Source organism: Mauremys reevesii, linkage group 1 (assembly GCF_016161935.1).
Source record: "Mauremys reevesii isolate NIE-2019 linkage group 1, ASM1616193v1, whole genome shotgun sequence".
Taxonomy (NCBI): domain Eukaryota; kingdom Metazoa; phylum Chordata; order Testudines; family Geoemydidae; genus Mauremys; species Mauremys reevesii.
In genome coordinates, this window is record NC_052623.1 from 258,665,357 (window position 1) to 258,681,833 (window position 16,477).

Genomic DNA, 16,477 nt, shown 5'->3' on the forward strand with positions numbered 1-16,477 from the left:
GGATTTAAAAGGGTCTCAGCTCCCCCCGGTTGCAGGCAGCCCAGAGCCCTTTAAATCCCTGCCGCGGCTGAGTTTTTAAGTGCTGCGGGCTCCCCGCGGTTGCAGGCAGCCCAGAGCCCTTTAAATCCCAGCAGCGGCTGAGATTTAAAGGGTTCTGGGCTCCCCGCCGCAGTGGCCAGCCCAGAGCCCTCTGATTCCCGGCCCTGGCTGGGGTTTAAAAGGCTCTGGGCTCCCTGCGGTTGCAGGCAGCCCAGAGTCCTCTGACTCCCAGCCGGGGCTGGGATTCAAAGGCTCTGGGATCCCCACGGCTGCCAGCAGCCCAGAGCCCTTTGAATCCCAGCCTCTGTCCGCTGATTGCCCCCTCCCCAGACCCCTGCCCCAACTGCCCCCCAGAACCTCCACCCCCTATCTAAGCCCCACTGGTCCTTGTTCCCCAATTACCCCCTCCCGAGACCCCTGCCCCTAACTGCCCCTTGGGACCTCAGCCCCTATCTAAGCCTCCCTTCTCCTTGTCCCCAACTGCCCCCACCAGAGAACCCCCAACTTTCCTCCCAGGACCGCACCCCTACCTGTCACCTGATAAACCTCTTAGACTCCCATGCCTATCCAATTGCTGCCTGTCCCCTGACTGCCCCTTGAACCTCTGCCCCATCCAACTCCCCCTGCTCCTTGTCCCTTTGACTGCCCCCCGGAACTCCCTACCTCTTCTCCAACCCCCAAACTGCTTACTGTGCCACTCAGACCAGCGTATCTGGCTCCATGCAGCTCCAGACAGTTGCTGCCATGCTCCCCCATGGAGCCCACAGCCCTCTCCACCCCAGCACCTGCCTTCCAGATTTGAACACCTCAAAATTCAGGAGTGCTCAAGCTCGGTTTGGGCAGCTTTTACTTCATTTCTCCCAAATCAGTTTCCCCTGCAAGGTGCCAACTGAAGGTGTTGGAGAACAGAGAGATCAGGTGGCCTCCTAATGCCTGGAAAAGAGACAAAGGCCGGAGGAGGGAGTGTCAGTGCCTGTGCGGACTTCTGGGAAGTGCACGGTGTGGAAGGGGATGCTGTGATGCTTTGGAACATCTCCATACAAAGCCAGTCAGGACTCTGGGGGAGCCTTCTCTCTCGGAGCATACTGTCTCCAGGGCAAGAAGCTTACACCTTCCTGGGTCTGACCTCGGAGCATTCAGCATGCCCTTCCACGTCATGCACTTTCCAAAGTGAGTCTGCCCAGGCTGGTCCTGGGGCAACCAGAGGTCGCTGCACCCCAACTCTGCAGTCAGATGTGACTCTCAGCCAGACAGTAAAACAGAAGGTTTATTAGATGACGGGAACACAGTTTAAACAGAGCTTGTTGGTACAGAAAACAGAACCCCTCTGTCAGGTCCATCTTGGGGGGTGGGGAGCCCAGAACCAAGTTCTGGGTCTCTCCCAATTTCCCCAGCCAGCTCCAAACTGACACTCCCTCCTCTGGCCTCTGTGTCTCTTCTGGACAAGGAGGCCACCTGATCTCTTTGTCCCCAACACCTTCAGTTGGCATCTTGCAGGGGAAACTGAGGCACCCACACAGTATTCAGAGAAAATATTAACAACATTCCCACTTCATCACAACAGATGCAACAAAATATAATACTGTATATTGAAGTAGGCAAGTGCTGCTTCTGACTTTCCACTTTTAATTGACCCTTGTAATCTTGTGGCACTGACGCGTTGTAGCTTCATTTTATATCGGCTTACAGGGCGGGAGCGGGGGGGCACCACCATTTTGGGCCCCACCACAAATTATACAAACCTGCCGCCTATGTATACAGCTACATTGGGAAACCACTCTCTTCAGACTGTCACACACAGCCCTGATAAAGTTCCCTCTGCTGGACGGCCACTCACCTGACTCCATAGCTGGATCGCTAGACTCAAGGGCTCTTAAGCTTTCCTGGGTCTCAGTTGGCTGCAGCACTGTCTCTCCCCTTGGCCTCTCTGGGTATGTCTACACTGCGCACTAACCCTAGGTCTGTGGGACCCAGCTTGTGGACTTGGTGTTTAGAAGCCAGTGCTTGAGCATCCGTACTGCATTGTAAACCTGGGTTTGCACTTGCTGGACCCAGGTCTCACAGCCATGCTAACATATCCATACTCCATGACACAGATCTTCTGACTCAGGTGTGCAGCTATATCGACACTGCAAAATGAGAGGACTTGCACCTGAGTTGCAGTGGGACTCAGGTTCCCTAGCACAATACTAGGACCAGAGTCCTGAGTACTTGTTGTTCTAATTCAGGCTGATTGCAATGTGAATGGAATGGTGGCTTAGGCGCACACCCAGGTCAGATCTTGGGCTCAATGTGCAGTGTAGACATACTCTCTGATGCACTACATTGGTAGACTCTTTGTTACCCCCTCAGCTGCCCTCCAGCCCCAGGAGAACTACTTGCTGGTCCCAGATACCTCAGTAGCTTAAGCACACCCGCTTCTAGAACTCCAACATTGTGGACCCTCTGGGTTTCTAGTTTAACTCTTCAGGGACACAGGATAGGGGAAGAAAACAGACACAGAGATAGGCTCTGCAACAGTTTCTAAACAGCCACTTTTGACTGTAGTTAACACAAGGAATATACAGTTCTAGACAAAATAATCAACACACCTATATGCATTTCCCTGTCACAATTTCTTCACCACTCTTGAGTATTCCCTTGGCCTTAAATCCGTTTTTAAGGAGCTTTTTCTCTACTCCTTGCCCTCCCACACTTGACTTCCCCTCTGAAAAATGGAAAGTGTGAGTCTGTCTGTCGTATTCCCTCCCTTTTTCTTCTTTTTTTCTTTCTGTCACTTCTTCTCAAGTGGCCAGTGAGAGACCCTCTCTTTTATAAACTCCATCCCCCTTTGTCAAGAGACCCATGAACAATCTCCTCAGATGATTAAAGTCTTCCACCACGCAATCTGTTGCTCAGTTACTAGTCCCCTAGAGTTCAGACCGGAAAAACTCTTGTGCCATGGGTGGAAGCCATCTCTTTATCCAAGAATGCTCCATTTGAATGGACAATCATCAAAATTTAACAACAGTCTATTGTTAGCCCTTGTAATTTTAGTGCAAGATGGAGGTAGAAAGACAGCAGAAAGGCAAAGACCAGTCTTACAATCAAAATGAAATTTGCAATCTGATACAGACAGTTCATAATCTCAAACAGAATTCATAAATTGTATATGACAAATTCCCCCCAAATCAGACTTTCTACAATAGAAAATATAGAAACGATAGAAGTTTAGGATTTGCAGAAAGTTGTGGTATGTTGCAAAAATCACGTAGGCCCTAAAATCACATGATCTGTGTGATTTTCTTCTGTCCCTGATGTCACATAGTTTTGAGAGACAGCTTTGCTGTGATTTTCAGTGAGTATGTCTACACTGCAATTAAAACCCCATGGATGGCCATGTCAGTTGACTTGGGCTAAGAGGCTCGGGCTTACAGTCTGTTTAAGTGTGGTGTAGATGTCCAGGCTTGGGCTGCAGCCCTGGCTCTAGGACCCAGTGAGGTGGGAGGGTCCCAGAGGTTGTCTGCAGCCCCAGTTGGAATGCCTACACTGCAATTAAAGAGCCCTGAAACCCAAGTCCAACGAGTCCAAGTCAGCTTGCACAGGCCAGCCACCGGCACCTAATTACAGTGTAGACATACCTAGTAAGACATTTCCAGGTTCCCTAATGCAAATTGTCTCAGAAGTCTAAGAGGAGATTTCTCTTCTTGTCTAGAAAATGTATCAGAGGGGTAGCCATGTTAGTCTGGATCTGTAAAAGCAGCAAAGAGTCTTGTGGCACCTTATAGACTAACAGACGTTAGTCTATAAGGTGCCACAAGACTCTTTGCTGCTTTTCTAGAAAATGTGTAACTCTTTCTTCCCTTATTGCTGTCACTCTGTACTCAGGGCTTCTTTAAACTCTGCCATATAGCTAGGCTTGGAAGGATTAGATTTGTATAGGTAAATGTCAATAAATGTCTGTTTGACTGTACACAGAAAAACTGACTACAAAATATTTCCATTGATAAATCATCAAAATTGACAGATAGGCAAGGTAAGTAAAATGCTTTTTGAGAAATTATTAAAGTTTGATTTAAGGGTATTTACTTTGTATATTTTGACATATGATGTTGACAATTTGTGTTTTAATGATTATAAAACTTAGACTGTTGGAATCTCATCACCTATTGTCATTATATTATTATTCTCTGACCCTCCATTTCCCAAAACTGTGATCATTTAAATAGATAAAATTTCAAAAAAGTTTAAAACTCATAATCAACTGTGAAAATCAGTAAAAATAGGAAAAAATGCTGTAAATAAATAATATTATCGATCAAAAAGATTTTAAAAAACATATTCTGCCAACCCTATAAATATCTTAGTAGTTGCCTATTGAACATGTTCTGAAGACTAATAACTTTTGTTTTCAAATGTAGTTTGTTTTAAACAAATAAATACATTATCCTACAGTCATCACCACAAACACTATAGCATTATTATTGTAAGAGTTAGTGTTTTGGACCATTGCTGTAGAATAGAGTAATATCCTTTATTATACTATCCCTCAAAGAGGACTAGCCACATGTTAGGTGCTATAGCTTAGCTGTTCTTAAATTAGTGGTGAGAAGAAAGAGGGGAAAAAAACAACAACAAAACAAAACTATTCTTTTTTTCATTCTGAAAAGGTGTATACATTTTTTCCTTTCTCAATAACTCAGTAATGACCTTAGATTTTCCTTAAATTGGAAAAGAAAACTCATCCTTGGGTTCAGCCTAAATTTGGAAAGTTTCAGCCCTAAAAGAGATTTTTTCATAAATATAAGCAAGAGAAAACAGGGAAGTTTCTATGCAACCTTAACTATAGTGTTTGTTATCACAGATAGCATTATGCATTATACCAGGTATACAGACCATGATTCAGCAAAGCACTTAAACATGTGCTTAGCTTTAAACAGGAATTTAATTCCCATTGGCGTCTATGAAACTTTAACTTACGGTTAAGTGCTTTGCCAAATCAGGTCCATAATTATGTTCTGGGTTCACATTCCACTGTGTGTCTTGCCTGATAACACTTTTTTATTTATTTATTTTACATTTAACACTGATTTGATTAGTAAGATAACAGATATGCATTGATCAGCTGATGTACATGAAGCTCTCAAGCCTGTTGCTGGGCAGATCACCCGGTGCTAGCAAATTGCCAGCCCTGTTGCCAGGCAGATCACCAGCCGTTGTTGAGCTGCCAGGCATTTGTTGGTCCAATTACTAGCTGCTCACACTACAAAAATTAAAGGGCTGGTATGCTTATCCTTCCTCCCCCACAGCACGGCCACAATCTCCTTGAAGATTATTTTGTTCCTCCTGTTTAGGATAACAGCTGACCTCTTCCCCTCCTTTGAGCTCACCTATTTCTATCTGGAACCAGGATAAAATGTGAGAGCATGAGCAAAGTTGCTTCTTCTTGCTGTTCCCCTCATTTTCATCTCTTGCTCATCTCAGCCCAAAGCTTCCCACTTCCTACCCACCCCTAACTTTTTTAAATAATGTTTTTAACCCTATAGAACTTGCTAACTTTTAAAAACAACCTTTTTTTCCTCACTACTGATGCTTTTTCAGACTACACTCCTACAAGTTCCACAGATGGCTTCATCTTACTCTGGCTGTAGAGTAGATTTTCTGTGCCCTTCAAAGCACACATTTGTGGATGTTGAGAAATGTATGGAAATCTCAACACCAACCCAACTCTTGTACACTGCTCAAAGCCAGACCGAGCAGGGTTGGTTTTGATATTTTTGGACAGGAGCCAGAATCTACAATATTAATCCTGCTTGACTGACCTTCCCACTCACATTCTTGAGTCTACAATTTACCTTAGCTGCCAGCCAGCACTGTGTTCACTTCAAACATGTACACCCCTCACTCTGATGACTATGGAGAATGCTGGGTGAACAAGTCAGACAGTCACCAACTAAACTGAGTCAAGGACTTGCAGAGGCTAAATGTAGAAGACACAACAGGAGCAATTATTAGAAAGGAGAGAGAATGTGAATGGACAGCAGATGTTCCAGCCACCTATGGGGCAGGTGACAGAATTCAGAGAAGAAGAAACTACAAGATGTGTGCATATCAGCTCAGTCTGAGCACACTTCACCAGCAGCTAGGCCACCCAGTTCTTACTTAATATTACCACTGCTAGTACAGTACAAAAACTGCTGCATCATATGATATGCTGTATGGTCTATGATTGTTTGCACCTCACCTGAGAGAACTGATCATCGGTTGGCTTTGAACAGCAATAGTGTTCTAGTTAACCTATGAAGTAAATGGACTTTTGTTTGATTTGTAACCACCTGATGCTATAATGCATTCCCACTGTGGAAAATCAGTGCCATAATATACTGTTGTTCACACACCTTCATTGCAAAGGAATAAATGAGAGGAGAATTCTACCCACTCTATGTTAAGTTTGAACAGTCTAGCTAATCGAAAATATTATGTATGTACAATGTGGATAAGTTATGAGAATCAATGTTTCTTTGCTTATAGTTACTAGAAAATCAACCTGTATATACTTCAATTAGCTCTCTGCTTTCTTTGTTAAAGAAAATTTGCTTTATTTAAGACAATTTGGTTTACCAGCTATTATGGGAGTGAATTGTTGTGAGCCTTTCTGAAGCGAAGGAAAATTAAGCTCTTATCTCAGCGAAGTAGAATGGAGTTAAAGGTATTCAGTCTGGAGCATTCTGTCAAATACTTGAGGGAGCAGGGTTGCCAAAAGATGTGGCCAAGTGTATGTTACCAAGTGCTTGCTACAGTCACAGTGGAGCAAAGAGAAAAGTCTAGAGGGCTAGAGAGGTTGGCAGGTGTAGGGGCTGCTGGTGACAAGCCACAAGGAAATAAGAAGATCTGTGACTACAGATTTTATCATCTCCCTTATTGTGTTCTTAGCTATATCTGGAGCTTGATAAAATTTTAAAGAGGAATGAGTTTTTATATGCATAGCATGAACAAGGTATCTTTTAATAGTACTGTGTGACATTTCCATACTCTTGCTTGTGTCCTATCAGTCATTTATTGGGAATAATACTGTAGCACAAGCGGTAGACCTATGAAATCAATGACTTAATTGAAACAAATATCTGAGATGACACTTCCTCATAAGTAAGATGACCAGATGAAAAATCGGGACAGGGTTATAGGTGCCTATATAAGACAAAGCCCTGAATATCAGGACTGTCCCTATAAAATTGGGTCATCTGGTCATCCTACTCATAAGTGCATGTAGGTATATGTATCAGCCTTTATATGCTCAGCAATAGCTCCCACACAACCTGGGATGTTAGTACATGTTTCATTGAGAGAGGGAATTTTGGCCAGGACACCAAAAGTTGATCCCCTTTTTCTTTTGAAAAGCATCATGAGATCTTCAACTTATTCCTGGCCAGCCCCCAGAAATTGGTCTTATTTTATAAGTAGCTTAGAAAATGTTCTAGATGCTATACAGACATTCAGGAAGACAGTGGCTGTCCCAAAGAGTTTACAATCTACAATGTACAAGAAAAGTGATCATGTGATGGCTGGCAAGTTCCCTGTCTCCACTAGTTTCCAGCTCCAATCTCCCTCCCTGGGATCCTTGTCCAATTTTAATGTCTCTCTGCCACCCCACTCCCCCAGTCCCTTGTCCCAATCTTTGCCCAGCCAGTCTGTTTTCCCACTACACCGTGGCTCCTTGTCAGCTCTGTCACCCCTGCCTTTTCACCTCCATCCTGCAGTCCCACTGGTTCTCAGTCCTAGTCTTCTTGTCCATCCAGTCCCAGTCTCCCCCTGACTCCCTCATCCAATCTCAGTCCTCCCCTCATCTACTGGCTCCCAGTCTCCACCTAACCCCTATTTGCCTCACTCATTCCTAATCCCATTTTTTTAGCTCAGCTAGTTCCAGTGTCTCCCTCCACCCCAACTCCTAGTCCCAGTTTTCCTCCCCACCCACCTCAAATACCTAGTTACCCCCTCCCCCAGCTCCTTGTCCCAATCTATTCCCCATATCCCCCCACCTCCAAGTCCAGCCCTTGTACCCTCTGCATTTGACTCAAGCAGCTCCCTCCTCCATACCACGTGGGCCCAGCAGTGGGGTTACTGAGAGCATAGGAGAGACAAGCTTCCTGCTCTCATTATGCGTGCTTGGCCTTGGCATGGCCCACAGCAGCTTACATCTGCAATGGCACGGAAAATCCTTCAGAGCCCCAGGCTGGAGCATGCCCTGTGTAGACAGACTCTTCTGGGGATTAAGCTGCTAAAACCTAGGGACCATGTAAAACTGGTGACTTTTTCAAAGGCTTATCCCTTGGTCAAATTTAGACAGATTTTTATAGGGACAGTAACAGGTATATTCTGACTCAAAGACCGCCTTCTGCCAAACATCAAGTCCCTTCTCCAAAGCATGGAGGTTTTTTTAGAGATTTTCAAACAAAGGTGGTCAGAGTTTATTGACATGGTCAAAAACAACACATTTTTCTCTAGCCTCTCTTTTGGAGATGGCAAAATCATTTTGGATGAAACTTTGGGGGAAAAAAAATCAGCTTGAAGCTGAGACCTGGCATGCAAAAAATTTCAGCCTGAATGGTTAAAGTTTGGCAAAGTTATAAGCAACTGACAACAAGGTCTTATAATGGGACGCCTCAGGCAAACTTAATAATAGGTGGTGCTACCATCACAGCTTATAATATAAAAAACTGCATTAAAAAACATTTTTAAGGTTACAAAACAAAGCCCTTAAAAGTTAGGAATCACCTGAATCACAGTTGCCTGTGCAGTTCCAAGCCTGTCACGCAATCTTTAATTCTTCCCCTTATGAATGTGTGTCATGTTACACTCTTTAATTACATGATCACATAATGTTTAGGAAGGAAGAATATGGAGTATAATCAAGACATTAGGGTTAACACCTTTTACTCTTGTAAAAAGTGTCATAGCATCTTTAAGTACCCTACTGACCCTCATTACTTGTACATGCATAAAGTATGCCCTTGCAAGAAAGAGAGGTTATGATCTGAATCACCTTTATGCCATGCTGGAAGATGACTCACTTCATGCCATGATACAGACTCACTCTGTTTAAGTGACTCCCATCATTCTCTGCTCTAGTATGGGCCTGACTTATGTTATTATCTAGCATTGGTTCAGTTAAATAGGAGAGAATTTACTTTATAGAAATGTATTTTATTCCTAAAGAATGCTCATTACTAACTATTATACATACTAAAATATTTTCCCCCTAGCCTAGTAATTTTTTTGTAAGGAAATGGTGACTCAGTATCATATTAGGAAGTGAAACTCTAACATATGAGATGCTGTGGACATTCTTTCAACCTGCATCTAATCTGATGTTTGAGAGATTAGTCTATAATGAGGAACCTGGAACCAAAATATCCTATACAGAATTATTAGAAAATACGAGATCAGTCCTACGTTTGATGGGGTCCCTCTTGTAATAATTGGGCCTACAAAATTACCCACTGTAAGCTCAACTGTAAAAAGCGTGTAAAAATTCATAAAATGTCACAATGACCTATAACAATACATTTTGATGGAGGAGAGAAAAATTGAATTAGTTTAAACAAAAAGGCCTACTGATATAACTCAAGGATTATGCTTGGTTAAAAACAGAAGATATGGAACCAGAAATTAATGAACCAAAATTGGTGTGTCTGACACTAGGCCTAATTGCTGGACAAAATAATGAGGGGATGGGCTAGTCCACTCACCAGGCCCTTTGTGGGTCCTTTTTTAAAAAAAAAAGAAGGGGTGGGAGTGGGAAATAGAGAAGAACAGATGTACACAACTGGAGTGAGCTTTACCATCCTGGCTACCACCCTTGGTTCCTGGACTCCAGGCCTTCATCACCCTTATCCTGAGAGAAGACCTGACCAGACTGAACTAAAGAGAGAGGGACCCAAATAACATTGCCACCATAATCAGCTACAGCTGAATCCCAAACACTACCAGAAATGAAATGGGAATGGATTTTAACAACCAGAGTAACAACAACGGCTCCAGCCCATGTCAACTAACTTCCTCTCTTTTTCCCAAAAGGACCGTTATTACCATCTTTGTTATCATCTAAGAGACTGTCAAACAAGGGGTTTTTCCTTCTAAAACTCTCTCCAGCTAAAGGGAAAGGAACCAAGGGATGTTGTTAAAATGAAAGCCTTATTGAGTGCTTTACATTTCAAATACTTAAACTGTTTTTTCTTCTTTTCTGTATCTTTAAGAAAAAGTTAAAAGGATGTTTAATGCTGTGTTTGCCATGGTACTAGGCAGGCTGAGGTCTCTATACCAAACCCTGAACCTTGTTTAACACTGTTTAATGTTGGACAGAGAGTGGGTTAGGTTAACATCTTTGCTCCTTTTTTCCATCTAAATTAATACAATGCCCTCCCACACACATGAACATAGTTATTACACTCTGCAACTCAATTTATTCTGGCACATTTGCCCTATATCATGTGCAGATAATACTTGTGTGATATATTGTGTCAGTGCCAAAATATTTTTAATATAAAAATGTCAAATAAGAAAAAAGACAGTTCAACCATACAAAAACAGCCAGAATAGAAAAGAGTTAGTTTACAAGGTCAGAGTATGAAAAAGGCCCTGTTTGTGCTAACTGGCCTCTCTTCTCTCCTAGAGTTCAGAAAGCCACATATCAGAAGCAGGGCTGGTCGAAAGAGGATTTTGTTATTGCATTTTATTTTTTAGTGGAAAGTTTACCAAAAAAAAGTTGTTTTTTTTAATTAAAAATATAAAAACTGAACATTTTTAAGGGTTTTGGAAACAGAAATTAGATATTTTATTTGGAATTATTTGAACATTTGTTTTGTTTCCTTTTGTTAAAGCAAAAAAATTTTGAAAAAAAGTTTTGCAAAAAAATTATTTTTTTTTTCGACAAAGCCATTTTTCTGTCAAATATTTTTTCAATCTGCTCACATGGGAATCTTGAATGAGGATAAGGAAGTCAGCATCAGGGCATAAGCCAACCTGTGACCACTGGAGAAGAAAACTTTCCTTGGGGGTCAGATTTTCCCATAACTACCTACTCCCAACTCGCTTGCAATTTCCTCTGAAGCATTTAGTGCTGGCCCCTGTCAGTGACTGCATAATGGACTAGTTGGACCTCAGGTCTGATCCAGTCTGGCAATTCCTATATTCCAAGACAGCCCTGTGCCTTGATTACTGTACCATTTAAATAGCTAACTTTTTCGTAGTACAGCTGGATTTATTTTTTAGCTTACTTTTGTTTTTAATATGTGAAGTTTTTTGGATCACATAGATATGAATGGTAATGATTTTTTAAATTGTCCTCTATTCCCTATTAGGTGAAATCCAAAGAGAGTTCAAGTGGGACTTAAGTGGTGTATCGCACATGTGTTGGCCCTCTGTATAGGGGTGAATTGCACTTTGTTGTGACTCTCAGCTGTGCCTGGGGTTCACAGCACAATTGTAGAACTTGGGTTCCACCACTGAACTTGTTCCCCTTCACCCAAATATCTCCATTAGTGCTAGGGTGACCAGACAGCAAGTGTTGAAAATTGGGACAGGGGGTTGGGGGTAATAGGAGCCTATATAAGAAAAAGACCCAAAAATTGAGACTGTCCCTATAAAATAAGGACATCTGGTCACCCTAATTAGTGCATGAAGTTATATCAGTGGCTCCCAATCTGTGGGATCTATTACCGGTGTACATATTTCAGGCCATTCTGAATTTGATGAGATTCTCTCTTCTATGATGTGAACCTTTTGTGGGCCTGGCGCCAAATATATGTGTGGGCCCCCAAGGGGGCAATGGAGCATGGCGTGGGGAAATCGGTCCCCAGAACGAGGGGCTGGCCAGGAACATGGTATGGCAGGGGCAGCCCCGCTCCGCCAAGCCCAGTGCAAGGGCACTATTTTTTGCCAGACGCACAGTGCTGCCAGCATGCCCTGTCCTGTCAGGGGTGGGCCTATGCCGTGCCACACAGCCACCCCACCCAACACCCCCCCCCACGCACTCCCTATGGCCAGCACCATCCCCGAGACCCTCCCACAAATGCACAGTGCCCTGCACAACACCACCACCGCTGCCCATAGCCCCACCACAACTCCCCAGCATCCCCCACAGAGCCCCCACTCCCTAGTGCCCCAACACACAGATTCTTCCCGCCCCTTCACAACCCAGCACCCCCGCCCCAGACCACCCAGAGACCCACTCCCTGCCTCCTGGCTGCACTCACTGGTCTTGCTGGGAGGCGATGGTGTCTGCCGGGCTGAGCCGGCATCGTAGCCATGGCTGGTTCCGGGATGGGGAATTGCTCTGGCCCCTAGCGAGTGGCACAATCAGCCAGACCTGGACCTGCCCTAGCTGGCCTCCCTCAGGACCCACTTGCCTGGAGGGGCCCAGCCCCCCGCCCCTGACTGCCAAGACTGGCCAGGCTTCTGCACCAGTCCCAGGTGGCTCAGCTCTGGAGAGACAGGCAGGGCCCCACAGGTGGTGGGAAGCAGACTGCCTAGAGGCGGAGGTGCACTGAGGTCCGGCCAGGGGGTGGAGAGGAGTCCTTGGCTGGCCAGCAGGCAGGCCAAGAGGAGTAAGCGATGTGTGTGGGAGGAGCCAGCAGGCTGGGAGGGTCTCTGGGCACAGTGCAAGCAGAGCAGGTTCGGGCCTCTTCTGAGCATGGGCCCAGCTCCATGGCAACACTGGCGCCGTTGTAAACCCGGCACTGGATGTGATTGGCCACCTCCTGTTCAGTTCTGTTCACTCTAAACCACAGTTGAATTTGAGCTATTTCAAACTGATAAAAACTGGGGTATTAGAGGCCACATAGTCCAGTGATTGTGGTACTAGACTGGGATGCAGGATATGTGGGTTCTCTTTCCAGTTCTACCATTGACCTGGTGTGTGACCTTGGGCAAGTCACTTTGCCTATTTGTGCCTCTGTCTCCTCTCCCAATTAGGCCCCATGAAATATTCATGAAGTTGTAACCCCTTAATATACACACACTTTGATCTAGGATTATTTAATTACAGGGATATACATAACATAATGTGATAGCAATCAACAGGTTTATAGATAAGTGAAGACAATGCTATTAACATACCCTTTGAACTAAACTAAAACAAATGAATTGGTCCATGCATACTAATACACTTACCATTTCTTTCATATTCACACACAAGTGAAATGGTCTGGCTCCAAACTGAGTGGTCTGTCAGCATCACAATTGTAAAAGGTGGTATTCCAGAATTAAATGTTGAATCCACAATGTTAAATTGGCTTTTTGAATTCAGCAAATCAGATGATGTGTTTGTCCTGTAGAACAAGGTTGTTGCAAGATAACATTCTGTTGTTACATTGCAACAAAACTACAGATAAACATTATGTTACACCAGCTAATAGTAAATGTCAGAATATTTTAATCAGAATGCAGGTCATGGGATAATTCCTTCAAAATTAAGACTCTCCTGAAAAAATTAGGATGGGCAGCAACCCAAAGCCGTTGTCCCTGATAAAAAGTATATCATTCATTCCCCTTTTACTATTATTCTAATCTTTTAGTAATGCTGATATATTTCTAAGTGTTTTTAATTTTTAGAACTCAGGAACTTATTTTTTATAAAGGCTGCCTGATTCACTACTATTTTTCTGATGCAACTGGAATGCTGCTTGATAACATCATTTCTTTTATGTATAATGTACCACAACATGACTGTCACAGGACTGAGGTTTGACTAGGGAATTACTGTAATATCACTGACATCTAGCTTGAGGTATTTGTGGTGGCTGTTTGTATAGAACTTTGAATAACTAAGATTTTAGTAGAGTGTAATGTCACTAAGGAATTTCTCTTTCCTTGTCTCTGTCTATCACATTTTTCCTGACAACAGTTGATGTGTAGAGACATTTTCTCTTCATTTTAAGGATTGTCTCTCTTTGGCACCATGTGATTTTTCTTCCCCCAAACTCCTCAGAAACTTTCCTTAAACTATGGTGAAATTTTCCCTTAGCTTGAGAGATACTTAACATGGTCATCTAGACAAATTACTAGAAAATTTATTATACAAAATAATTCTGCTCTGGCTGTGTCTAAAGGATGGGCTACAGTCAATGATTTAATAGTCCCTTTCTATTTTTGTCTTCTAGAATCTTATAGGCAACTGACTGTATATATTTACATAACTTTGTCATAGCTGGCTTGTTCTAGCTGAAAAATGTATTGGCTTTTTTTTTCTATGAGATAATTTAAGAGTGCTTTTACTACACTCCTGTTTTGTTTATATTATTCCCTCAGGTCAAAAGGTTGTCTCCCTGACACATCTATATCAGTTGTAAGAAAGTACCATATTATCACAGGTTAATTTTTATATTAATCCATCCTGGGTTATCATAGAATCATAGAATCATAGACTTTAAGGTCAGAAGGGACCATTATGATCATCTAGTCTGACCTCCTGCACAATGCAGGCCATAGAATCTCACCCACCTACTTCTGTATCAAATCTGTGCCTGAGCCATTGAAGTCCTCAAATCATGGTTTAAAGACTTCAAGGTGCAGAGAATTTTCCAGCAAGTGACCCATGCCCCATGCTGCAGAGGAAGGCGAATAACCCCCAGGGCTTCTGCCAATCTGCCCTGGACGAAAATTCCTTCCCGACCCCAAATATGGTGATCAGCTAAACCCTGAGCATGCGGGCAAGACTCACCAGCCAGCACCCAGGAAAGAATTCTCTGTAATAACTCAGATCCCACCCCATCTAGCATCCCATCACAAGTCATTGGGCATATTTACCACTAGTAGTCAAAGACAAATTAATTGCCAAAATTAGGCTATCCCATTATACCATCCCTTCCATAAACTTACCAAGCTTAGTCTTGAAGCCAGATATGTCTTTTGTCCCCGCTACTCCCCTTGGAAGGCTGTTCCAGAACTTCACTCCTCTGATGGTTAGAAACCTTTGTCTAATTTCAAGTCTAAACTTCTTGATAGCCAGTTTATATCCATTTGTTCTTGTATCTACATTGGTACTGAGCTTAAATAATTCCTCTCCCTCCTTGGTATTTATTCCTCTGATATATTTAGAGAGAGCAATCAGATCTCCCCTCAGCTTTCTTTTGGTTAGGCTAAACAAGCCAAGCTCTTTCAGTCTCCTTTCATAAGACAGGTTTTCCATTCCTCGGATCATCCTAGTAGCCCTTCTCTGAACCTGTTCCAGTTTGAATTCATCCTTCTTAAACATGGGAGACCAGAACTGCACACAATATTCCAGATGAGGTCTCACCAGTGCCTTGTAGAACGGTACTAACACCTCCTTATCTCTACTGGAAATACCTCGCCTGATGTATCCCAAGACCGCATTAGCTTTTTTAACGGCCATATCACATTGGCGGCTCATAGTCATTCTGTGGTCAACCAATACTCCGAGGTCCTTCTCCTCCTTTGTTACTTCCAACTGATGTGTCCCCAATTTATAAACAAAATTCTTGTTATTAATCCCTAAATGCATCACCTTGCACTTTTCACTATTAAATTTCATCCTATTACTATTACTCCAGTTTACAAGGTCATCCAGATCTTCCTGTATGATATCCCAGTCCTTCTCTGTATTGGCAATACCTCCCAGCTTTGTGTTATCCACATACTTTATTAGCACATTCCCACTTTTTGTGCCAAGGTCAGTAATAAGAAGATTAAATAAGATTGGTCCCAAAACCGATCCCTGAGGAACTCCACTAGTAACCTCCCTCCAGCCTGACAAGTCACCTTTCAGTATGACTCGTTATAGTCTTCCCTTTAACCAGTTCCTTATCCACCTTTCAATTTTCATATTGATCCCCATCTTTTCCAATTTAGCTAATAATTCCCCATGTGGAACCATATCAAATGCCTTATCAGTCTTGTCTGTGAATAATCGGAGAGAAGTTCAGAAATGAAATGATACATTTCATACTATTTCAAACATTCGTCACTGCAAACTAAGGAAACAAAACAATAGCTATAAAAACCTATAAATAGGAACATTTGGCCAGATCCTCCAAAGGAGTAAATTGGTGTAGCTCTATTTACTTCAGTGGGCTATGTCAATTACACTAGCTGAGGTTCTGGTCCCTCATGTACCCTTATTACAGAAGGAAACAGTTTTTATGTTCAGGAAAATTGATGAATAATAGTTGTCCTCTCCTAAAAACTTTATTTTTTTCCTTGCAAGCTTTTGTAAGTTCCATTCAACCCAGTTACATCTGGACTCGGAAAGACACACTGCTTGCTGCAGTTTCCAAGGCTTGGTCTATACTACCAACATATGTCAGTATAACTATGTCACTTGGGTGTGGAAAATCTGGGATGTGCTATTATACTGAGAGAACTCCAGGCAGAGACAGCACTATCTCAACCTGAGGGCTTCTCCTGTCAACACAATGACGGCCTCTTGGGAGAAGCTTTCCTTTTG

At 43.0% G+C, this 16,477-nt stretch overlaps 1 long non-coding RNA gene across 1 annotated transcript in view; it reads right to left on the reverse strand.

Annotated features, from left to right (window-relative positions):
- Positions 1–12,686, reverse strand: part of LOC120385517 — a 37,759-nt gene extending 25,073 nt beyond the window's left edge. The window contains exon 1 of the long non-coding RNA XR_005589384.1: positions 12,270–12,686. This is a non-coding gene — a long non-coding RNA (uncharacterized LOC120385517). The remainder of the gene's footprint in view (positions 1–12,269) is intronic.
- Between the last annotated feature and the right edge of the window lie 3,791 nt (positions 12,687–16,477).